Source organism: Neopsephotus bourkii, unplaced genomic scaffold (genome assembly GCF_033783945.1).
Source record: "Neopsephotus bourkii isolate Nb327-2 ecotype Australia unplaced genomic scaffold, CSIRO-AGI_Nbou_v1 NB_803, whole genome shotgun sequence".
NCBI lineage: Eukaryota > Metazoa > Chordata > Aves > Psittaciformes > Psittacidae > Neopsephotus > Neopsephotus bourkii.
Window position 1 is genome coordinate 190190 of NW_026901299.1, and position 24075 is coordinate 214264.

General features: G+C 43.5%; 2 long non-coding RNA genes across 3 annotated transcripts; one reads left to right on the forward strand and one right to left on the reverse strand.

Moving 5' to 3' along the window:
* The first annotated feature begins 941 nt into the window (after nucleotides 1–941).
* On the forward strand, nucleotides 942–24075 carry LOC133213295 (uncharacterized). 2 transcript variants are annotated; one of them, XR_009725765.1, is made up of 4 exons: nucleotides 942–2108; nucleotides 5120–5276; nucleotides 6453–6489; nucleotides 24031–24075. It is a non-coding gene; the product is annotated as an uncharacterized LOC133213295 (long non-coding RNA). The 2 variants fall into 2 exon arrangements; XR_009725764.1 differs by lacking the exon at nucleotides 24031–24075 and adding an exon at nucleotides 18082–18965.
* Nucleotides 13689–20851, reverse strand: LOC133213294 (uncharacterized). Its single transcript, XR_009725763.1, has 3 exons — nucleotides 20377–20851; nucleotides 15221–15626; nucleotides 13689–15003 (listed from the first exon to the last, which is right to left on the reverse strand). It is a non-coding gene; the product is annotated as an uncharacterized LOC133213294 (long non-coding RNA).

The window sequence follows — 24075 nt, forward strand, 5'->3', positions numbered from 1 at the left end:
CACTGTTAAACTATTTTGCAAGGCAAGGTATTGCATTGCAAGCAACTCAGATCATACCCCAACATCAGAATGTTTCAAATGGTAAGTTGTTTTTGACATTTTCACTTATGGTATCTTCTATTACCTTCTTATACTTTCATTCACAGAAAAAAGACCTCTGATCCTGGGCAGCAGGTACAAAAGAGAAGACAGAAAGAGACAGCCAGTGCTTTGGCAAGCCAGGAACCCATATGCAAGGCGAAGAGAGAGTAAGAAAAGGAGCAGAGAAGCTGGCACATGCAAGTTCATTTAATTGCCCTGGTACATTCAATTTATACCCAGACCTTTGACCACATTTGTAATCCAGGTTGATTTGTTGCACGCTGTCATTGCACAGCTGTTATTGCATAGGGGTTGGTTTTACGCTTTCTTCTTTCTAACATTTGTAATGCTCTGTCTTGACTTTCGAATGATCAGGAAGATTTAGACTACTTGTCTGTGTTTTTTCCTTGATAGGGAGGAAGAGTAGAGTCTATTTTCAAAATCTCGTAAGTTATTTACACCCTTGGACAGGATTTGGATGGCAAAGCTGACGCTAATAGCAGGTGCAGATCTATTTTGAGAGCTACAGCAAGATCAGCACTGTCTCTCAGCATCTCCAGCCAACATCAGTTGATTCTCTGCCCAAAGCATCCCATGACACTGCGATTCGGAGTCCTAACTCTTCCGCAGCACAAAACGGGGCCCCACTGCAGAGAACATGAGCTTGGCACGCCACTTGGAAATGATTTCTCTCCCATGTATCCAGCCACCTGGCTCGGCTGTCGATGAAGTAGGTTGTTCTCTTAGCTTGTTTTTGGTGCCAATCCAAGTGGGGTTGTTTGGCTGACAAAGGGAATGAAGGGGTCCATGTTTCCTTACTGCACTTGAAAGGAGTGGCTGGTGTTATGGCAGGCCAGGCACATCTGTCCTCACCAGTGAAGGCACTCACTCACTTGTAAAGAGCATGTGAATGCAGATAACACACCTAAGTGTCCTGTCCCTGCAGCACGCCTCTTTCGGAGCTTTCAAATAAAGCTGCCTTCAAACTTTTACAGGGAAATGTGGAATTCCAAAGGAAGTAGAAAGTCTTCGATTTTTTCTTCAAAATGAAATAGAACTTCATAGTTTACTGCTATCTTTTTGTCTAGTACTGCTCCAGTGTGTTATCATGTTGACTTCTGCATATCCATTGCCATTGTCAGCTCTGATGTCACCAAGAACATAAGTCCTTCTTTTGGGAAATGGGCTTTCTTTGTTAACTTGCTTTCTCCCTTTTGGCTTGGCTGTGAAATGGTATCAGAAAATCATACACACAAGTAAGTTCTTTTAAATATTCATTTGTTGCCTGAAGTAGGGAGTTCAGTGGCATTGCTGCTGGAATGGAAGGGGCAGATAGCTGTGGAAACATACCGTGACTATTTAAAGCAGCTAGTGAAATGTGAATGTTTACCAGGTTGAACCATTTTACAGTGCTTTAGTTTCTCCAGTCTGGCCCCAAAGGCAACCAGAAATAGAGTAAAATATAAAATTATAAATGTATTCTCTGGGTAAGTATAAAGAATAAAATTGGCACGATGAAATCTGGCACCTCCAAGGAATATATTCTATCCCTTGTCTAATTCTAATGATTTGTATTACGCAAAGTTCCTTATTTTGGGGATTGCACAACTTTTGTCGTGTTGCATGCAATTACCTTTTACTGCCTAGACAAACTGTCAGAGCATTAACCTGAGATTTTCCATGTAATGTTCCAGATGCACGTCCACCTTGAAAGGCCCATAATTCAGCTTATTTATAGCTGAATAAAAAACAATGCCTCCAAATAGAAGTCAAAGTTCAGAGGGATTGGCTAGTACAGCATTTTAAAGCCTAGTTCTCAGCAGGTTATAGGGCTGGAGAGAGGCCATAATAGGATATTGAACTGTTTTTCTTTTTTAAACTTGGCAATAAATTCCTTGACATCCCGTTATAATTTTATGAGCTGGTTGAGATTGTCATATTCCATTAGCTCCTGACAAGCCTCCACGCAGGAAGAAGCACAAGCCTGTATCTGGTGGTCACCTACGTGAAATGCTGGAGATAAGCAGGTAGGGTTTTGACTCATCTGCTCTGTAGAAAGACATAATGAAAGCACCTACAAACTGGCCAGCTGGTGGGGCATTTTAGTGCCACAGGGGGTTAGATCAAATGTTTGGAAAGCTTGGTCTGAATCTTGCCACTGCCAGTTTGCACACAGAAACACAGTTGTGGAAGCCAAAACCAAAGCAGTGAATGTGAGCAGGAGCTTGCTGTCCAGGATACCTCAGTTGTCTCACAGGCGGACTCCAATCACTTGATATTGCAGCCCATGGTGATCTGTAAACAGACTCATTGCAATATCTCACCTGTTTGGACTGATTCTGCAGCTGCTTGGTTGCAAAAGCATTAGCAGTCAACCTCCCGTGCCTTCTCTGTGTGTTTTATGTGCTGCTTCCCTTCATGCAAAGTAAACAAGTAAATGGGCTGCGGAGACTTTTCTATGTGGTAGTCGTATACATAACAAAATGCAAATACAACCTGTTTCTTTTTCCCAATGAACTGCAAAATCAACACACACAAATATGTTTATATGAGCAGGCCAGAAAAACAGCTGGTTCATCAAATAAAAAGGGGCACGCTTGGCTCTGCTAGGCCAAGTGTTCAGCTGCATCCCATGTATTTATAAAGTGAGAAAGTAGATCATATTTGGAAATGCAGGTGGATAAATATTTCTGCCAGACCTGCTGGAGTATTTGAAGTCTCCCTCAAGCCGCTGCTCTGACTCACCACTTTCCAGGATGATGGGAATGCCGCCTGTGGGTAGCAGCTCTCCAGATCCCGGAGACAACCTCAGCCATAGCCGTGAGGCAGCATTGCCTGAAGAGGGCTTTCCTTGGGGAGCCCTGGAGGACACCCCTAGGTCTGCCCTCATCCTGGAGCATGATGGATATGGGGCCAAGTGATGGCTGGGTGGGAGCTTCACCGAGATTGACTCTGCAGAGCTTGGGGCAGATGTGGAGCTGACTGCTTGTTTCCTTGGCCTGCCATCCACGGAAGAAGGCTGCAGCTGAACTGCCAACATGGAAAAACTGTCTCAGTTTAAGTCTGAACTTCAAAGAGAGTCATTATATTTAATGTTACAAGCCCCCTAATAATCCTGAGAAGGGAAAGCAGAGCAACAAAGCTGGCACATGGACACAAACTGCCGACGCAGTGCAAATATTATATTAGATACTTCCCAGCTATGACTTCCTCTGGGGTGCTGTCACTGCTGCACATGGAAAAGTAAATCCTTTCATAATAAAACACATGAAGATGTACACACATACACACATGCCCAAGCACACACCTGCATGGCCAGAACCCAGCAGTTGTACAACGCAGGCTTCCTCAGCAAAGCCCATGTAAGACCTCTGTCCTTATAGAGCAAACCTGTGGTTTTATCTAAGGCACAGTCAGCCAATACAGGCTGATATGTTTATAAGCATATTATAGATTTTCCAGTATTTCATCTCCTTTTCAGTATTCAGCTAGAGTGTGCACCACTAAACAATATTATTAATAGCTTTTTCTCAGTTACAGCCTTTTTTTGTTAAATGGGCCTTCTATGTGGAAAGTTTGACCAAGTAAGGAAGAACTTCAGAGCCGAAGTGACAGAAAGAAGTATCAGATCTGTGGTAGAACTTAAAATCATGGTGATGCTTAATAGCCTGAAGCTCCAAGGCCAGGGGAGCACTGTCAGACAAGCAGAACTGTCTTTGTCTTCGAAGAACATCTGGCAATTTGTGTGCCCAACTAAATAGAGGAAGCAGCATAGAGGAAGAACAAGAACCCACAAGCTGGTTGTAATATTAATGCTATTCTAGAGTTAAAAACATTTTCAGCTACAAAACTGGTGATGAACATTCATGCCAGCACTAGAAGTGTTACACTGACCAAGTTTTGGTGTCAGTTTTACTTCAGCAGCCCTGTGAGCATTGCCTGCCTCTGCCAGTTTGGTGAATGCACTACCTTAATCCTGCTACTGGAAGGCCAATCTTGGCCTTTTCTGGTATTCCCCAGTGTAAAATGAAACATTGCAAGCATGCAAATGTGTCCTGGCTGAAAGCCTGAGAACGATCTTCAGCTTTGAACAAAAATAATGTTGAAGACATGATCAGGCTTTATGGAAAACTATGGCACAACTCCTGCTTCTTTCAGAAGGAGCTGGGCTGTGCCCATGGCATTTAAGCTATACAGTCGGTAAATTGCTCTAAATCAGACTGAACACTGATTTAGTGATTTGAGAACATTGCTTCTTTAGTTTGTGGTGCAGGAGCTCCGTAGTGCAAACAAAATTCAGCTGGGATGAAGGAAGCCAGGAATTTTACCTTGTTATAAATGTGAGCTGAAGAAACCACCCCTGACTGTTACACAATTAGAACTCTGCCTATCTTAGTGTTTATTTTCATTACTATTAGAACTTTCTAATTTTGGTAAACTCCATAGAAGAGCTCATCCAACTTCACTAACTCTCAACAATGGCAAAAGAAGCCCGACATGGACCTGATCCCGTAAGTGCTGCCAGTTGTGCCTCTCCCTCGCTCATCATGACGCTGATGAAAGCCACTAGATGTCACTGCTATATTGCACTAATAAAGTTACAATAATATTTTTCTGGCAATAAATGTCCTGACTCATAAGGAAGCTGGGTTATAAAAGCCATGGATAGTTTGGATTCCTTCCAGTTCAAAAACAAAACAAACCTTTTTTTTTTTTTTTTTTACTAAAAATATTGGATCCAAGTTCAAAACAGTCATTTAACAACTAACGTTGAGTTGTATTTTAAAGGCAAAAAGACTTTGAAGTTAATACCAAGTAAAGAAACATGGTCTGTGGCTCTGTGGACTGAGCTGATGGGAAAAAATTATATCCGAAGGTCTACAGTGCTAAAGATGAGGCTTGACTAAAAGCAGGGTTGGGGACGTTCAGGAATACTCATATTCTCTTGCTCAACCAGAAAGCGAGGCAAAAGGCCAGTGAAATAATAGTAATAGCAGTAATAATATTGTATATTTATATGGTGCCTTTCATCTCCCAGGTTTCCCCACTGCAGTGTCTAGCTGACTGCAGATACAAAAATCACTTCACTCAGCACCGCGCAGGAACCACCCTTGGCAAGGCCATGGTAGCTGTCAAGCAGCACATCAGGAACTGCTGCTCCAGTTCAACACATCATGAGGGCATTTGCGCAGCAGGTGAAGTGTATTTTAATGGGCCAGCTCTGTATTTGCTTGTATTGCTGGGGCTAATTCCGGCCCTCTCATACGTGGGATAGTGTTTTGGCTTTTTGTGTGTTTGAAGACTCTGGTTATTGAAAAATTGGCAGGTGAGCTCAGCTTTTTAACCTTGCCTGGGAAGAAATTTAATGTGTCTCAGATGGCCACCTGGTTATCCATTCCTCTTACCTAAGTGAACACATACATTTTTCTTTCGATGTCATCTAGGCAAGAACCAGCCGGATCTGACTTATGCTGCCGCAGGTAATGAACGTGCTGAATTCTTGGTGGCAGAAGATGTAGAGAATGTCTTAAATTCTCATAAGAAAATGCTCACCTGAGGTAGCGCCTGCTTCCTCTGTTGAGGAAAGTTCTTTTGAGACTGAGCTGAGCTCTTAGGCAGAAGCTCTTCCCTGTGAGGGCACTGAGGCGCTGGCACAGGGTGCCCAGAGAAGCTGTGGCTGCCCCATCCCTGGCAGTGTTCAAGGCCAGGTTGGACACAGGGGCTTGGAGCAAGCTGCTCTAGTGGAAGGTGTTCCTGCTCGTGGCAGGGGTTGGAACTGGATGAGCTTCAAGGTCCCTTCGACACAAACCAGGCTGGGATTCTATGAAAATTGAAGGTTCTTTTGAGATGGGAGGGGAGGGGAGGAGAGAGAGGTGAAACCTTTGCCTTTTGTCTACTAGTAAGTGGTCTGGACACCTTCACACATTTTGGAATGGATGTGAGGATATGAAGAGGGCAGCCATTTCTGGCGAAGCAGGAGCCTGTCTCCACCCATTCTTGATGTTTTTTGATCACAGTAGAATTAGCTGAAGTTAGTGGTATTTTACAGAGGAGCATTTTACACGGAGGGACTCAGCACAGCTGCAGCCTGGAGTGGAGCACCAGTCCATGTGCCTGGGTGTGTCATGCTGCACAACATAAGGGGCTCTCATGGGCTTTTTGCTCACAATAAACAGTGCTGGTCTGTGTGTCCTTTGCCCCCAAAGGTGGGGAAGAACCCTTCTGTACTGCTGAGTACTCGTGATCACTGAGGGAAAGCAATGAGGTTCCCTCTCAGGACTTGAGTAGTTTTAGTCTGTGTTCTCTGTGTAACGTGGGTGGGCTACAATGTAAAATGAGTGTAAACCATGCTCTGGCTTTTGTCCACACAGGAGGAGCCAGTTAACTGATCTGGAACTAGCATCAAAGGTAGGTGAAATGTTTTTTGAAGTGGCTGGAGGTGACCTGGCCACAATGCCTGAGAAAAAGCCCACTACACATCAGCTTTGCAGGAAATGTGCTTACTGTGTGCCTGCTCTTCCGCAGTGATGCCTGTTTTATAATGTGAGTTAGGATAGCTGAAATGGATAAATCTATGGCTTGGGAAGCACTTTGGGACTAATGGTGCTGTATCAATGGAGGCATCTATTAAATACCTGGTATCCAGCACAAAACTAATCCAAAGACATATACTGTAACTATAACTGGAGTCAAAGCTAACGAGCCTCTCTCCTGATGGGTAGTGCGCCAGATTTTGTATGTTCTAGGTCTAGGTAAACTCCCAGATGGAGAAGGAATGAGACAGAGAAACAAGGCAAAGGCAGGAATAACTCACTTCCCTGGCTCAGGTTACTGACAAAGGCATGAAAGCCTCAGCCTGTAGTATAAATTATGACCTATCAACTCAACCAGAGTCATAATAAGAAAGGAGGAATCAGATGAGTAAGGCAATAGGGGAAAAGCAAATACTGTGAGTAATGGCAACAAGAGGTTAGTTCCCTAGAAGTTGTCTAACCACATTAGATAGCACAGCTTAGTGACTGAGTCTGGGCCCAGTGTCTAGAGAATAAATCAAATGGGTTTTTTGTTGTTGATAAAACATTTTCTCCACAGCAGATGGATTTAATATTTCCTGGATCCATACTGTTCAAGACTTGGAGTGGGGATCCTTTTCCAGGGTTGCATTATTGATGGCTTCGTTTCCAAGGGATGCAAACTCAGAATTCTCCTAGGACTAGTTGCTATAAACTGTTAAGTGAGGATCTTTGTCTCTCTCTTCTTCATTTCCTCCCTCTGTTGACTGAAGTGTTTGCTCCTGATCTACTTTGCTTCTCCAGGACCAGTTAATTCCTCCCACTCTCACTTCTACTTGCTTCTCTCCCCTGCTCTTCCTTCACTGCCACCTCCACACCTCTCAGCTGTTCACGTTGTGGGGAGTAGCCTAGATTCTGCTAGGCTGACAGTGGTAGCAGGTAGTGCACCCCTGAGCTCCCTTCACTCACTGTGCCAGCTCTCCCCCTCTCCATCACCCAAGTTACTCTTTGCCCAGAGCAGTATGAATGGTGGAACATTACCAAAGTGCAGTGCAAGGAAGCAGAATGACTCTAAAGGGCGAAGTTCTCTCAGCTGAAGGGCAAAGCTGAAGTGCGTTGCCATCTCCTATGACACAGGTTATTATTACTCCTTTAAAGTAACCTTCAAGGGTATTTTTCTGAAAGGTACCATAGAATAACCAGGTTGGAAAAGATCTTCAAGATCATGAAGTCCAACCATTCCCCAGCACTGCCAAGGCCACCACTGACCCATATCATTGAGGGCCTCGTCTACAGTGTGTGAACACTTGCAGGGACAGTGACTCCAGCACTGCCCTGGGCAGCCTGTTCCAATGCCTGAGCACCCTTTGGGAAAAGATTTGTTTCACATCTTCATTTAAACCTCCCCTGGTGAAGATTGAGGCCGTTTCCTCTTGTCCTGTCACCTGTTCCTTGGGAGCAGACCCCAGCCCCTCCTGGCTCCATCCTCCTGTCAGGCAGTTGTAGGAAGCGATCAGGTCCCCCCTAAGCCTTCTCTTCTCCAGGTTAATCCTCCCCAGGTCCCTCAGCTGTTCCTCATCAGACTTGTGTTCCCTTCACCAGCTTTGTTGTCCTCTTCTCAACCAGTATCTCAATGTCTCTCTTGTAGTGAGGGGCCCAGAACTGAAAAGGATTTGAGCTGTGTCCTCACCAGTGCCCAGTACAGGGGGATAATCACTGCCCAGGTCCTGCTGGCCACACTAGTGCTGATACAGGTCAGGATGCTACTGGCCCTCTTGGCTGCCTGGGCACAACCTGCTCATGTTCAGCTCCATCAATCAACACCTTTTCCATCGAGCAGCTTTCCAGCCACTCTCCCTTTAGTCTTGCGTGGGGTTGTTGTGGTTCAAGTGTGGGACCCAGCACTTTGCCTTGTTGAACCTCGTATCACTGGCTGCAGCCCTTTGATCCAGCCTGTACTTCCCAAAATAAGACTCTTTTAACTAGGTTCTGTGTATAAATACATCCAGCTGTCACAAGACAATGTAAATTCATAGGCAGCAAGTGGTATGAAACAGTACATTGCCAGCTTCTTCAGTTGTGTTGTGTGATCTGACCAGGCCTCTTGAATGGAAGAGATGTAATGCACTTGGGCTAACCCATCATCAAAATGCTTCTTCACACATGCATTTTTATTCTGCCATACCTTATCTTTCAGCTTTGTCACATGATACTGGATTACCAACAAACTTGAGCCACAAAACCTTCCAGTCCCCTAAATACCTTGGAGGGAGCTCTCCTGTACTGTCAGGCTGTCAATTTGGTCTTCTTGTTGACAAGTTTACAGTCTAACCAAACCTGAAGTTTGACTGTCTGGGTCAAAGAAGGTTGTTTGGCAAGTCTGGGTGTAGATGTATAGTAGACCAGCCACTAGAGAATTCTAGCAGTATACATACATATATACATATTTGTATAGCAGTATACATATATATGTACATATTTGTCATTAAATAGACAATAGTTGCTGTAGGACATATATTATGCCCTTGCTGAGGCAAAGTTTGGATTACATTACTTTCATTAAAAAATTTATATGATTAAAAATCAAAATTTCCTACCCTGCTTTCTGCTGTCCTTCACCTATATGAAGGGGGTCACTGCAACATTACTTGAGTAACAGAAAAATGTAGCTGTTAGTGACTAGAGGTTTGTTGGGTTTATTTTTTTCCTTTCTCTTTTTAACTAATTCAGTATGAGTAGATGAATTTAATTTCTTACTCAGCCTGTAAATCCTTCCTCCTTGTCTATCTCTAGCCCATACCCTCTTACTTCAGCACTTCCTGCAAGGTATATGTGGTGCTCATAAGACAGTATTATTCCACAATGACTAAGTTGTCCTGAAGTGTGTTATAGTTTAATAACAACAGGAATTAGGTTTGCTGCTACCAAAACCATTTTATTATGACACATCCAGAGACATAAAACCCTCTTGTGCAATAATAAGGGGAAAAAGCTCTTTCCATCCACTTGCACAAAAGAAGCCTCAAGAGATTAGTGCTATAATAAGAAGAAAACAAACATGATTCAGGTTAGAAAAATGTGGCTAATATGTCTAAAGGAAACTGCAAGTACTTAATCAGACAGAGGGATTTGGGAAGCAGTATTACTGGGCATGACCTGTGAGTTATGGGGAGACAGCAAATCAGATATTAAATAGATACTTATGCCTTTTGCTGCGATGTTACTAGCATCATGGGATTTGGGATGTTGTGTTCAGTTGTGTGTCCCAATTGGATGGAATATATCAGTGAGTTGCTGCGATGAAGTAGCCATGAAAATAACCAGGTGAGGGAGACAAAAAACTGGGGGGAAATAATTAAAAGTAAAGCAAGTATTGGGAGTTTGACTAAGTGATGGCACAAGGAAGAGACAAGGAGTTTAAATACATGAAAGCTCTAAGTGGGAAGAGGAATCACACAATGAAATACAAGTTGGGATCTCAAGGGAAAGAGGAAGGAAAATTTTAGGTCGACTAGCAAGAGAGGACTGTGCAACTTACTAAGACTCGTAACAGCTAAGCCAGGCTTTCATTTTATTTAAAGTAAATTCATGAAAGTAATAGGAAATACCACACTAAACAACTTGAATGTGAAGAAGGGCTAGGAACTGAAAAATGAGGTCAGTCTTTCGCATCTAATTTTAAGGCTGATTTAGTCTCATCTAACTAATGTACTTTGGAATTATCTTGTCTAAACCTGAATGGATCAAATGGTTGGGTCAAGTGAGGCTTATCTAAGTTCTCTCGCAGAAGTGTTGTGAACTTTTTAATTGGGGCAGATAAGGGGTTGTTGCCTCTGGAAAGCTTCCTTTTCATTCAGAAGTTTGAAACAGAGGGTATAACCTCCTCTCCTCATCAGTCCTCCCGGTCTTAGGCAAGTAAGAGCTCAGGGCTACTGCTGATATTGAGTTATCATGTTTAGTTAACCAAGGAAAGAGTGTAATGTGCAGTTACAAATGTGAGTGCAGTGTTTTGGTGCTGCTCTCAGTAGATAAAAGAATGAAAAGACAATCTAAAGTTACATAGTACTGATACGAAGTTAATGGAATCTTTCCAGACCTTACAGTGAAAGGTTCACTTTGGTTCACATCTTACTTTCTCCAGCCTATTTGCTCAGCTTTCCATATTACACAAGGTATTGGAGAAAAAATGGAAGTGCTAACACTTGAGAGCTTGGTTGTGACTTCTGTTTCACCTGAGTAGGAGACCCAGAGATACACAACCAGAAGTTTTGAAGAGCCTACAGTGAACGGGAACTGAGCCACATGACCTGCAAGTGTCCTGCTCGGTGGCTTTCGTACAGGCCGACAGTGGGGCAAACAGGAAGTGAGAGTTTACTGAGAAGCAACACAACCCATCGAGACACAGGATGCCAACCTGCATTCCTGACATAGCCGTGTTTAAGCCACAGGCAACTGCCAATGGCTCTCTGGGCAAGCCAGGCCAAACAAAAAGTTCCTCTTGAATGTTAAAATTAGAAATAAGATATTACTCAGCTGGACATCACAATACTAGCAGTTGCTCACACTTGCTTGGAATTGTTCTAACAGGTTCAGTACTAATTTTGTCCCCTCCTTTCCGGAGGCTGCAGGTACATAACCCTCTTGTGACCTGTCACAAGTCTCTTCGAAGGAGAGTAATATTGCACAGTGAAGAGTCTGTTACTATGATACAACAATGCCTTGTTTTCCTGGACTTTGTAAGAAACAAGAGTTAGTTCTGTTTTTACATAAAAGCCTTTTAACAGTACTTTGATGATGAACTGAACTCTTAGGTAGTTGGGTCTGTATCCGTCTGGGGACAGGGATGAAAGAAAGAGGATGAGGAGCCTGGCGGAAACCAGTCAGCAGAATTTGGTGTCCTGTGTAAGACAAACACATGACTTGGAGAAGACTAACTCTCCTTAGCACAATGAAAATGTTCTCTGCATGAATGAGAATCACCTCTGTCCTCACCTGCAGGACTTGGAGCAGAGGCAGATGGATGAGCAGGCATACACTCATAGAGTGTCTGCCACTTTGTTTTGTTTTCTCACTCTACCTTGGTTTCAGGGTTATTTCTCTAGCATTTGTTACCACCTACCTAACACGACAGGTCTTTGATGTAGAAGGTATGGGGTTTTGCATCTTGAAATAAAATGCCAGCCTTGAAGCTGAGACTATAATGACTTTGTGCTGTAGATGGAATTGTCCCCGTGCGGGAACTGTGACATGCACCAGAAGCAAAATTCACTCTTCCAGAGTTTAAGTCTTTTGGTTTAGATTAATAAAAAAAAGGGTGATGCATCCCAGCAAATTTGATTCCTCTGTCTAGTGGAACAATGAGCAGTTAAAGCTCCATTATCATGTGAACCTGGCTTGGCTGGGGTGCTCTGCAGCTGCAGATTTGAGAGCAATGTTAGAACTGGCTCTACTAAATGCAACTGCAGCGGGAATTTCTGTTTATGGGGTGGGGAGGAGTGACTGTTAGCTTGAATTGCATACTTCTGGGTTATTTTTTTTTTGTTTATTATTGGTAATGAAATGTTCTTTTCTTTCTAAAACTTAGGACTGCTCCCGTCAGCAGCATGGGTGTGTACTGGGGACTGTGTTGCCTGCCCACCATGATAATAGCTCTCTCATGTCATGGCTGGCATGATTCTGTGCATGCCCCATTATCAATTCTTTGCCATTGGGTGAGACTTCTACATCAAAGAGGTTTACGAGCAGAACCTCCAATGTGTTTGAGGTTTGTCCCTCAGTGCACGATACTTCCCAAGAGCACATTTCCTCATTAAAAAGTAGCCAGACTTGTTCCTGATTGCATTACGGTTAGTTTTGATTCAAGGCTGCCTCCAGAATCAATGGGAGTGTGCTCTTGGAAAGTACTGTACTGAGATGGGGAAACCTCAAACATTTTAGAGGTTCAGTTTGGAAACCTCTTTGGTTTGGAAGTCCACCAAAAGCATGTCATGAGATGGTTAGAAGGCTGGGTGGGGTTTACATCTGAGGATAGAGTGCAAAAGTGAGAATTGTTTAGCTTGGAAGAAGAAAGGGTCAGAGAGTATGTGAGTGAGGTGTTTAAGAAAGATACCAGGAAAACTAATCCACTCCTCAAATTAACATTGCTCCCTAATATGAGGATCAGTTAGTAAAAAGGAAACAGGACAAAAGTTTTAGCATGGACCTGATCTCCAAAGGCTGTAGGCAAGCAATTGGTATAAACATCACAATTACAAAAAGTGGTGTTGAATTTGAGGCTTTGCTGTGTGCCCCTAAGCAAAGTTTTCTCTCCTCTATATGCCTCCCTGTCTCTTCTGTACATCTTTAGTGTGAAGGTTATAAATAAATTAGAGGGAGAATCAGTCCCAATTGTGTGCTTTTAAAGCAGTTTACTCAACAGGGCTTCAATCCTGATGGTGCACTTTAGCATTTCCTCAGTATCTGATTCAGCACAAGTTTTTTTGTGTGGCTTCGATAGAAATAATTGGGGCAGTCTTTGGTCTTGATGGGATTTCTGAAAGTACCTACATGACAAAATCCTGTTAGGAACCCAGTAACTAGCTCATTCTGACAAGCCTACAGGTAGGTGTTTTCATCCCAAGAGCTTATACAAAATAATTCTAGACATCTTCCACTGGGCCTCCCAGTAATACAACACGTGTACCACTGCTACCTCTTCTTGTACCTTGTTATAGCAGATATATCAGTCTATGTAAGAGGCCTACATAGTAGAAAAGAAATAAAGCTTAGAAAGATTGGGTTCTGGACAAACTTAGGAAAGAAATCCACTTCTGGAGAGTGGCTCTTCATCCAGACCCCTCTGAGTAGTGATGGTGTGACAGTTTACTCCAAGATAAAGTACCTTGCTGCTAAGTGTGTCACCTCTCAATTCATTTAAGTAAGTCCCCCTTCTGTTCTCTTCAGAGAGCTCATCATGCACTGAGATCACAGAAAGGGGATGTATGATCAATGAAATGTATTATTTTTAAAATTTCAAATGTAAACCATAAACAATAGTATATAGTAAAAACCCAAAAATGAGCTGAAAACAGATAAAACTGTATAGACTGGGGTTGAGGTGTTAGTCCCTGAAGTAGCAGTGGGAGACAAGCTGAAGCAGGATAAAAGCAGCAAATCAAAGGTCGTCTGCCTCCACTGGGGATGTGGACAAAACAGCATAAACATGCAGTTTTGTGATGTCTCCAGCCTGTGACTGTTCATCGTGCTCCAGATGGGCATCGACCTCTTCTGGGGTTGGGGAGAAGGGGAGGAAAATGCTGTGCAAATATCAGATCATCTTAAGGTTTTTTGAGATACTGTACCCTTAATCACCTTTTCCCTCTATCTTCTAGCCAGGAGCTGCTTGTCAGTCTGTGCCCAGGCCAGGGGCATAGACAGTCCCCACTGGCATGGGGAGGACAGTGCCAGGCAATAAGTTGCTCTGCTGGCACTGCAAACTCTATTTCACCTAGCCAGCTTAGAAGCCTTCAGTTGCTCAGGAAGATAATACTGGTATCACGTGGAGATGTTTCTCTTTGAAGCTATCAAGCCTCTGTTAGACTTTGAGCACTTAAAGCTGGACTTCAGAATTGCAGCTGAAAGAAAAACGCAGAGGCACTTGGCTTAACAGAAAAGAAAGCAGCAAGGACAGTCCTAAAGTCTCCAAGGGCTGGAATAGCACTGCCTGTGGGTAATGGATAGAGCAACAGACCCCTTCCCTGGAACAGGTATGAGCTGTGATTTCTTGGGATTGACTTAATGTAAAGCCCCCGTGATTAATGTAACTCACCACTGGATGTCATTGTTTCTCTATAGGAAGGCATCAGGGACACTTATTTGGCAGTAAAATTGTTTTATTGTCTTCCCCCACCCAAATAAAGAGCCTCACATATGGGATCTTCAGGTGTTTGGCACCTTTTCCACTTGGCTCCAGCAAGCCCAGGAACCAGATTACGCTGCCTGTTTTCCTAGGGTGGGGAAGGTTTATAGCCGTGGGATGAATATGGTCTATCCTCAGACTTGCAGCTATGGGGCCAGATCATCAGCTGGTGTAAATTGTACCGCTGTGGTGAGGCAAAGCAGCAATGCCAATGCAAACAGGCTGAGGATCCTGCCTCGTGCCTGCTACTTTCAAGTCCTACTCAACTACAGCCAATCCCTCCTGCTTCCTCACACATGTCCTTCATGCACCCATGTCCCACCTTTTTCTTAGTGTTCTCCTACCAACAGACCTAATCTTTTGTTCCGTTTTCTCTCTCAGTCCTCAGCTTCAAAATTTCATCCAGATTTTAGCATCAGTCATTTTTCTTGTTTCTGCTTTTGTTTGTATTGTTTTCAAGATGCCCCTTCCAGATGCAAATCTGGAAAGACAGCCTTAGAGGGATGTAATCACCTGGAAAAGTAAGCAAATCATATAAACTTAGCCCAGACTCTTCTCTAACTTAACATCTGCCTTGGCTTTTTGGTTGTTTTTGTCTCATCTCAGTGTTAATTTTCCACACCCACCCCTCCATTTTTTTTAAGATCTCCAAATACATGTTTGGGCAGGTATAACTGTAACATGGGAAATGAAACCTCTTTGGTGTTAAACAAGCAGTATGGAATTCTACCTTGTTAGGTCTTGATGTGGTCACAGTGAAGGTCTGGAGAAGGTTCATCTGAATGTAATCAGCACCTAATTTGCTGACAAGGTTCCTCTGTGCTTCCTGCCAGTAGCTGCTGTTGCAAGCAGCCTGTGCCCAGTGCAGAGGGTAGACTTGCTTTCTGGAGGTTAAGGAACGAGATGGTGCCATTGACAGAGCATGACAGGATGCATCTAGTTTTCTTCCTGTGAGTAGTTTCCTTAGCATCCCTCTGCAAAAGTTTGATATCAGCAGGAAGGTCTCAGGCTTGATGGCTTATAGTGCTCTTAAAATCACAGAATCATAGAACAGTTTAGGTTGGAAGGGACCTTCAAAGGTCACCTAGTCCAACCCCCCGCCATGACCATGCTCTTATCATCTTTCAGTCACACTTCTTTATCTAGAATGAAAAGTTAATTAAACCGTCAATTATTCATACAGCTACAAACAAGGAAAACATCTTCCACCATCACATTGATAAAACAGACCAATTCTCTTTGCTTTCTTTATATCTATTGTATGTCCAGCAGCCTGGGTAGGATGTTGCGTGAAGGATCTTGAAGACTGCTTTTCTATCACTGGTGTGAATGCCTACAGGAGAATAAGAGCCTGCTCAGTCACAAGAGCTGTTGTTTGTTTTTCAGTAGATGTCTGCCCACCTTGCCTAGATGCAGTGACAGATCCAGAGCCACTTGGTATTTTGCATTATCAGTCTCAGAAAAGGTCCACAAAGTCAGTGACGAATCTGATTGTGCCCTTTTTTCTACACCAAATTAGTTGCCTGCTCCATTGGTAAAAGCACTGAACCAGGGCTAGATAAAGTAATTTAAACATCTTGTTTCACTTAGGGTTCTGGCAGAGATGAAGAGGAGACCCTTGCTGCTTGAAGGGAGGGCACAGAAAATAGCAAAATGGTTCCATGAGATGGCCTTCATCCAATTCATGATAGATTTTTGGTCTAAGTGACGATAATTTGTAACTAAATAGAGAGATGATGGAGCTGTCTGTGGGCTACAAGGATTTAGATCTGTGATGAAATGTAACCACGCAACTTCAGAGTATAAGGGTAGATCTTGCTCTGATGAACTAGAATTAAATTCTTAAGTTTCACTGACAGAAAAAAAAAAGAGGGGAGAAAGGGGGAGAAAGACTTGGCATGTCCCACAGAGTCTTTTGGGATTACATAAACTGAAATCTTATTGAATTTTAAGGTCAAAGTATGTTACAATCACAAATGTGGCTGTAGTAACACCTTATTTATAAATTAAACAGGGAGTCTGAGTCTGCGTGGGCTTGGGATCTTATTCACTGGCTTCAAAACAAACCTAAAAATATTCCTAACTTGTACACCTGTTCCCCCACCTAGTTACCAGGGCTGCAGGGGGCGGGGGTTCTGTTCAGATTTTGCAATGGTAACTTGATTTATATCCATTAGATAATTTGCATGTTTCACATGGACAAATGGTGTCTCTAGCAATGAGACAACTTGTGAACGAGACACTTCCAGGGGTGCTTGGTGCATCTGATGGAGTAACTTCTGAAACCTTGATGGCTAAAGGACCAAAGTCTCTACCTCAGAGTGTCTCCCCGCAGTCACCTTGTTTAACAAAGGAGCACTATGTGCAGGTGATGCTCTTCATGTGATGTGTTAGAGCCATCTGTATTGGGCAAAGAAAATCCACAGTCAGAACATCCTGACTGACTCTGAGCGTTGTAGGTTTGGGTTTATTGTTTATTATCACAGCACAAGAAATATTTGAAATAGCATTGCAGATCTGAAATCACTGGTGCAGGAGGGGCTAGGTAAGATGAATCACACTTTCATAAACAAAATCTCAACAGATTCAGCAACAGGAAGGCAGCTAACTGGGGCTGTTCAACAGGGGAGTAAGGTAGCTGAAAGCAGGACCTGTATTACAGAGGTTTCTCTTGGTCTCTCACATGTTGTGATTTTCAATTCTGATGCCAAAATCAGTTATTTTACATGGAAAGAGTTAATTTCCTTACTTATTTTGCCAGCTGGTTTCTTTTCTCCTCTGCATATATTCTCTTGTTATTACATCAATATCTTTTGATGTGATGTGTTCAGGTCCTTGCTCATTAGGCTGTTCAGTGACCGTAAGTGAATAAATAACTGGCAAGGGTGTTGAAGAGGAATGAAAGAAGACATTAAAAATACAATAGGACATAATCTGGTCTTCATCATGGAAGACAATTTGCATCTCAGCTTTACCACCACTTAGGTTACATACTCAGAGATATTTGTATAAATATTCATAGAAATCTATTTACTTATAGGGATATCTCAGTTGAAAACAATAAGAGCTTGTGTGGATATGGTTCAAAGGAATGGCTCTTTTTCCCCTGGAGTTTCTGGTTTGTCAATAAACAAAAACTACCATCAACAAAAGTTCTCATCTCTGTCCCAGATTGCTTCATGGGTCAGAGCCCTTGAGGAAGCTGTTTTTAAGGATGCTAAAATGAAAAGAATGAAACTTTTATTTGCCCACATTTGGCCTGAACATTGTCACTGTTTACTCTGAGATCAGTTCAACATCTTGTATCTACAATGATTCATCCCCTGTTCCCAACCATGCTGGTGTTGTTGCATACTGTGTCGCAGTTACTTCTTGCTCAGTAATCAGTATCCTGTAAACTTGAAGCTCCTGCAGTGTACACCTACCAGTACCCATGTAAGTAGGTACACTGTTGAGATGTTTTAGCAGAATGCAATTGGTTTAGATATTTAACTCCAGAGAAATAAATAAAGTTTAGGCTTCTTGGTAAATGGCAGCTATCGTGCCTGTACATTCAATTTGATGACTCACTGCTGTAATCCATCTGCCCAGGCTGGAACGTGGCAGCCATTCTGCGCTAACAACTCCACACAGCCGTTTGTTTTTCTGAAGAGGAGATGTGAAGGATAATTTGTCCAATTGAAACTGCAAGGTGAGTCACCAAGGTGATGACAAGGATTAAGTTCCTGCAGCCTGCTCTCATGACTGCAGAAAACATTTCAGCACGGCTGCAAGCGACAACTTCACAGAGAGCTGGAACACGTCACACGTCTGGAAAAGTGTCCATTAGGAATGCCCTTTGAGCACAGCAAGCGGCTTTTTCTCTCTGACTACACAGATGAGACTTTAAAGGCTTTTGTCTGCAGCTTTGAATGTTTTCAAATGCCTGGCCAGGATTGGAAGCTCTCATCGATGACTTTGAAAGCAGGCTGGTGTTCACTATTTGTTTAGTGTTCCTTTCTATTCCTCCAAAGTGCAAAGGAGGAGTTCATTGCTTAAATACTTGTGGTCTTTCAGTAGGAGTGTGATACCCAGCTCCTTCTGGGTGACTTGAAAAACCTTCACAGCCCTTCACAGTCCTTCTGAAACTTGCTGTGCTGAGTTGAAAGCAATTTGTCTCATTTCTCATCCTGAATTCTCGTGTGGCACAGCTACCCCTGCACTGGCAAACAGCTCCTTACTGCATGCTTTAAGAGCCTGTCTGGTGGCAGGAATATGCTGACAAAGGAAGAACATCTCAGAGTTTCAGATTGGGTCACAAATTAAACTTCTGCTTGTTTCCCCAAATTGCAGCTGTGACCTCGATATTTTGCAGCTGCTACACTGTTAACCAGAGCTTCATAGTATTGCTAATAAAAGATATGAAAGAAATAATTCTGAAGTGGTAGATCTGACTTATCTTCTTGTTCTAGGAGCTCTAAAGTGGATTTCAATCATGCTCAGTCACAGCCACGTCAAACTCTATTGCCCAAATGAAGCCTGTTCCCAACTGTCCCAAACTGGTTTTTGTGTCAGAAAGCCTATGTAACACTTTTCAGAGCTCTGACCTGGTAAATTTGCCCCCTGGAGCTACTCTTTTGATTTTTCCTAATATCTAAAACCCAATTTCTTGAACCAAGTATTCAGTAAAAGTCTCTACTTCACAGTATGTATCTTGGAAGGAGAACCCACAACAAACCAAGATACTTAGACAAAAGTGAAACTAGCCCAAAACATGTTATGCAGTAAAAATGACTGTGCCATACTCGGAGCTTAAATACAGCTTTTGATAATGACTGTAAAGGGCAGTGATGCATTTCACTTATACGAAAAAGGAGCATACATGCAATGTTCTCTCTGGCTTCTTTGGAAAAGCATTTAGGAGCTCTCATGTTATAGGAAGAAACAGGAGAAGCAATGAGCACCAAAGCCACACTACAGCTGTCTGAATACTACTTCACACAAACAGATCTGCAGAACCCTATGGCTTTATTCAAGCAATGAAATGTTGCTCAGTGTAATTAAGGATTGCCAGCATAGGACCCTGAAAGTAGAACAGCTCTCATCATGCAGGATCTTAAAGCATGATGCAGGCTACAAATTGAGTTCTCTGCTGTCTCTTCTTTCTAAATGAAGTCAGACACATTTTCTGCTTTTCTAGGCCCAAGCTCCCTTTTAGAAAATGTACTTTTTTGTTGAGCCAAGGGGCAACTGCTTTACTGGCAGTAGTTAATAACACGAAGGAGAATACTTCTGACAGCCTGTATCATCCTCTCAGTTTACCCACAGCTGTGGGGAAAGTTATCCTACTTGTTCTTGCTGTGGAAGATGTCTCCTCCCGACCTCTGCTGGCCCACGAACAGCGTGACTGTGACCAGGAATGTAAGGACTGGCAGTGAAGAACTTTTTAATGGCAGAAAAGGTCTGGTTTTCTCTCAGATTGATTCCACGCTATGATGCTACCCTGATTTGTCATTTTGGACCTCCTAGGTTATCTCAATGGCAAATAAACTGCAGGTGCTTTGAAAGGCCACCTGCTGCATCAGGTGGGGTTGATGTAAATGTCTGGATCACTCACAAGTTTTACCCTTTTTTAAAATCTAATGCTACATGCATGGCTGAATGGGCTGTTGTGCTGTGTGTGCTGAGAAGCAGCAGACCTGAATAGCACGTATGCGAAATGATGCACAAAGCCTGTGAGTTTATATACTCCTTTTTGGGCCAAATACTTTACCGAGGGGGATTATTGGGAGTTTTAACTTCTGCAGCTGTTTCTCTGTGTTCATAAAAATTCAAAGCTCAGACTCATGTTACACCAGGGTAAACCAGATGTACTTCATGTCTCAGGTACTGCCCGCTCAAAATTACTCTCAGTTCACAGAGGCAGAAAGCAATGTCCAACCGGGATGAATCTGTCTCTTGGTGAGGCTCCCTGCCCTTCTAATCCAAAACCCCTCTGACTGGAAGATCTTCTACAATACTAATTCCTTCTGGTATTGCCAATTTTTAGAGTTTAATCATAAATCTGTTGGAGCTGGATTTGTGTTAGGGTGAAACACATCAGTCTTCACACTCTGCCTGTGGGAAATCGCTGCTGGGATTCGATACCCCTCCTGCTTCTTTCTTCCAGCAAAGTAGGTTAAGTTCTGGAGAGAGCAGGCAATGCTCCGTCCTTCCCCTGAGGAACAAAAAGGGGTTGTGAGATAGGAGAGGGTGACCAGAAGAAAAGCAACCAGTCTTACGGCTGATAAAGTATTTTTGCCCCTCTTGGAACAACAGGTCATTCCCTGTATATTCCTCTCAGCAGCAAAGGCAGGAGGGAGGTCTGAAGGAAAAGGCTCTTAGCTGTAAGCTTGAGAACAGAAGCACAAAGGCAAAATTCTACCAAGAGATGGGAGATACTTATGCAGCTGTGACTTCTGGGGACAGCTAACAGCCTTGTACCGTCAGACAGCACCGCAGGCCAAACCATGATCTTTGCTTTGTTCCAGTCTCTGTGAGTCTGGGAGCACTGCTAACAGACTGTCAAACTAGAAAGGAAACTAGAAGTTTAAATACCAAAGGGTAGGACACAAGCTGTGTTTAAAGTACCTGTTGTGTTCTGAGCTGGAGCAGTTGTCAAGGTGGGAGCAGCTGGGGCTGCCCTTGACCCCAGCTTGCACTGACTGGGAGGGAAGTATCACAGTATCACAGTATGTTAGAGATTGGAAGGGACCTCAAAAGATCATCTAGTCCAATCCCCCTGCCGGAGCAGGAACACCTAGATAAGGTTACACAGGAACGTGTCCAAGTGCGTTTTGAATGTCTCCAGAGAAGGAGACTCCACAACCTCCCTGGGCAGCCTGTTCCAGTGTTCTGTCACCCTCACTGAGAAGAAGTTTCTTCTCAAGTTTAAGTGGAACCTCTTGTGTTCCAGTTTGTACCCATTGCCCCTTGTCCTATCGTTGTTTGCCACTGAGAAGAGCCTGGCTCCATCCTCGTGACACTCCCCCTTTATATATTTATATACACTAATAAGGTCACCCCTCAGTCTCCTCTTCTCCAAACTACAGAGACCCAGCTCCCTCAGTCTTTCCTCATAAGGGAGATGCTCCACTCCCTTAATCATCTTAGTTGCCCTAAGTAGGGCAGCCCCAGGATTTATCACTGCGATGCCTAAGTGCATGGTTTGTATGAAAGGGCACTGCGTTATTGTCGTCATTTTTGCTGGTTTTGGCACGAAGAACAGAGTCCTGCTGGGAAGCACACACCCTCCCCATTCTAAGGGGATCCAGCTCTGCTCTGACACAGCACCCACCACAGGCAACGCCCGCCATAACCCCCCACACTGCTCCGCTGTGACGGGAGGCGGGCGGCCAAAACCAACCATTGTGCTGCAAAGGGCGGGAAAGACAGTGTCACTGCTTCTAGCGAAGCAGCTGCGTTAAATGACTTTAAACGACCACTCTGCTCAATCCCTCCGGCTCGGCCTGGAGTATTTCAGTGTGAATGATAGAACATTTCAGAAGCGCCAGCTTTCTGCTACCATCTCCCCCCACCCAGTGGAGCTGATGGTACTTTCCAGCGCGGCGGGTACAGGTGATGGAGGGGCGGGGCTACATAGAACGTTCTGGAGCGCGACCCCAGCAGTGTGAGGGAAGCGGTGGCGCCATGATTGAAGTACGTGATTCCCTGCTCCTGCGGGCAGGAACGCAGTATGTGCTTCTCTGTCTGCATTGCGACACCCGCACAGGCTCCCAGGGTGGATTTTTTCCGGTGTCTAGTTTTGAGGTGGTGTGCGAAGTGGGGTGTGCTGTACTGTGGTAGTCTGTGCCTCCTACCCCGGCAGGAGCCGGCGAGGGTGGGGGGGAAGCTCCTTGAGGCCCCACATCTCTTAAACTTCTGCAGTTCAGTTGTTATCTGTGCCTTCTCCGCTGATAAGGTTAGTGTAAGCAAGTATTGCTTCAGGGAATGTGTTAATTGCCAGCTGGGGATGTTGCTGCTTGGCTGTAGTAGTGTTGCCAAGGTAGGCTTGCATGGGAGAGAAGGAGTTGCGCTGGGATGGTTACACCGAGGGTTTGTCGGGAGTTCAGTAAATACTCAAAGGGCCTTATGGCTGGTATTTAAGTGACGGAAGTGCGTTTAATTCTGTGTTTTACGACCTGGGTGGTTTAAAGGCGGGTGTACACTGGCTACAAATATCATAGATATTTGCAGATATCATAGATACAAAATATGCTCCACTTAATGCAGAACTGTGAAAAGATACAAAATTATCTTGTCACAGTATAATCATAAATGGCTTTCATTAATTTATACTCATCTTTGTATATAGTTCATTTGCGCTTGAAGATGTTGTTTATAGTTTGTGGAATAATTTGTAGAAAGGCATAAAAATAATACTTCCAATAACCTTGGCTTCAACCGGTCATTAAAGGGGGACTGGATTGCATTGATCTGTACATCAGATTAATTAGGCTAGGTTTCTTTCATAATTAAACTTTGATTTTTATGTTCCTGAGCTTATGACATGAGTTTTTACATGTTCATTTATGATTTATTTTGTTTTTTAAACATCTGGTTTAGTCTTTCAAGGTTGGCTTGCAAAAAGTAGATGAACTTAGAAAGATTTCTTCTGAGAGCTGTAAAAATGTTCATGTTATGAGCTCAGGTGCTTTTTGGAGCAGCAGAGTAATGGACCCTTAAGGATTGATCTGTATGTGTGAGAGTGTATGTTATGCCTACTGAAGTAAGTGGTATCAATAAGATCCAGCATATGCACTGTAAATAGGACCTAAGCCCCCAGTCTTTGTCAGAGTTCTTTTCCCTGCTATTCCCAGGGATAGGCACCTAACCACAGTCCCAGAGTGATGGAAAAAGGAAAGCCAGTTTCCTGCCCCCCCCGCTGCATCCTGAAACTATCCTTCGAACACAGACTAAGAGCTTGGCTAATAGTTCAGTGTCAGGTTCCCAGCTGATTGCTGAGCTGGCAGCATCTCCTGTGCTCTCTGCAGAGACTGAAGCCAGTTAAAGGGTGCTGTCAATGGAAGACTGAAAAACCTGAACTTGAGGCTGTTTTAGAAAAAAAAATTTATATTATTTGATTGGATTGGAATTCATGAAAGATGGGAATAGGGTCCTCTGTTGATGTTGAGAAGTTGTGGCATGTCCAGCCTCAGACCTGGTATGAATTGCAATACAAATCTGTTTGCACAGAGTCCTGTGTGACACTACCCCAAGGTCCTCCCCATGCAGACCTGTCTCCTGAGGGTAAGTGGCACTTGCCCCAGGCAGCACAGCTGTGTGGAAGAAGTGGCTTGTCCCCGATGGTGTAGGCTTTGTATTACCAAAGTGTTCTGCTCAGTTCTGCAGGTTTAAGTTTTCCTTAATTTACGTAAGAATTACAGGAACCATTACTTTGCTTTGGATATAGGTACTAAGTTAGGAATTACTCCCATTTTTACTTGTGAACAAGCCACTTTGTTTTCTGATATACTCCTTTCCTTCCTGACTCCTCTTTCCCTTTATTTTTTTTGTTGACAGTGTTAACAAGCCCCAGCAGAGTTGCTGAAGTTGCCTTTAAGTGAC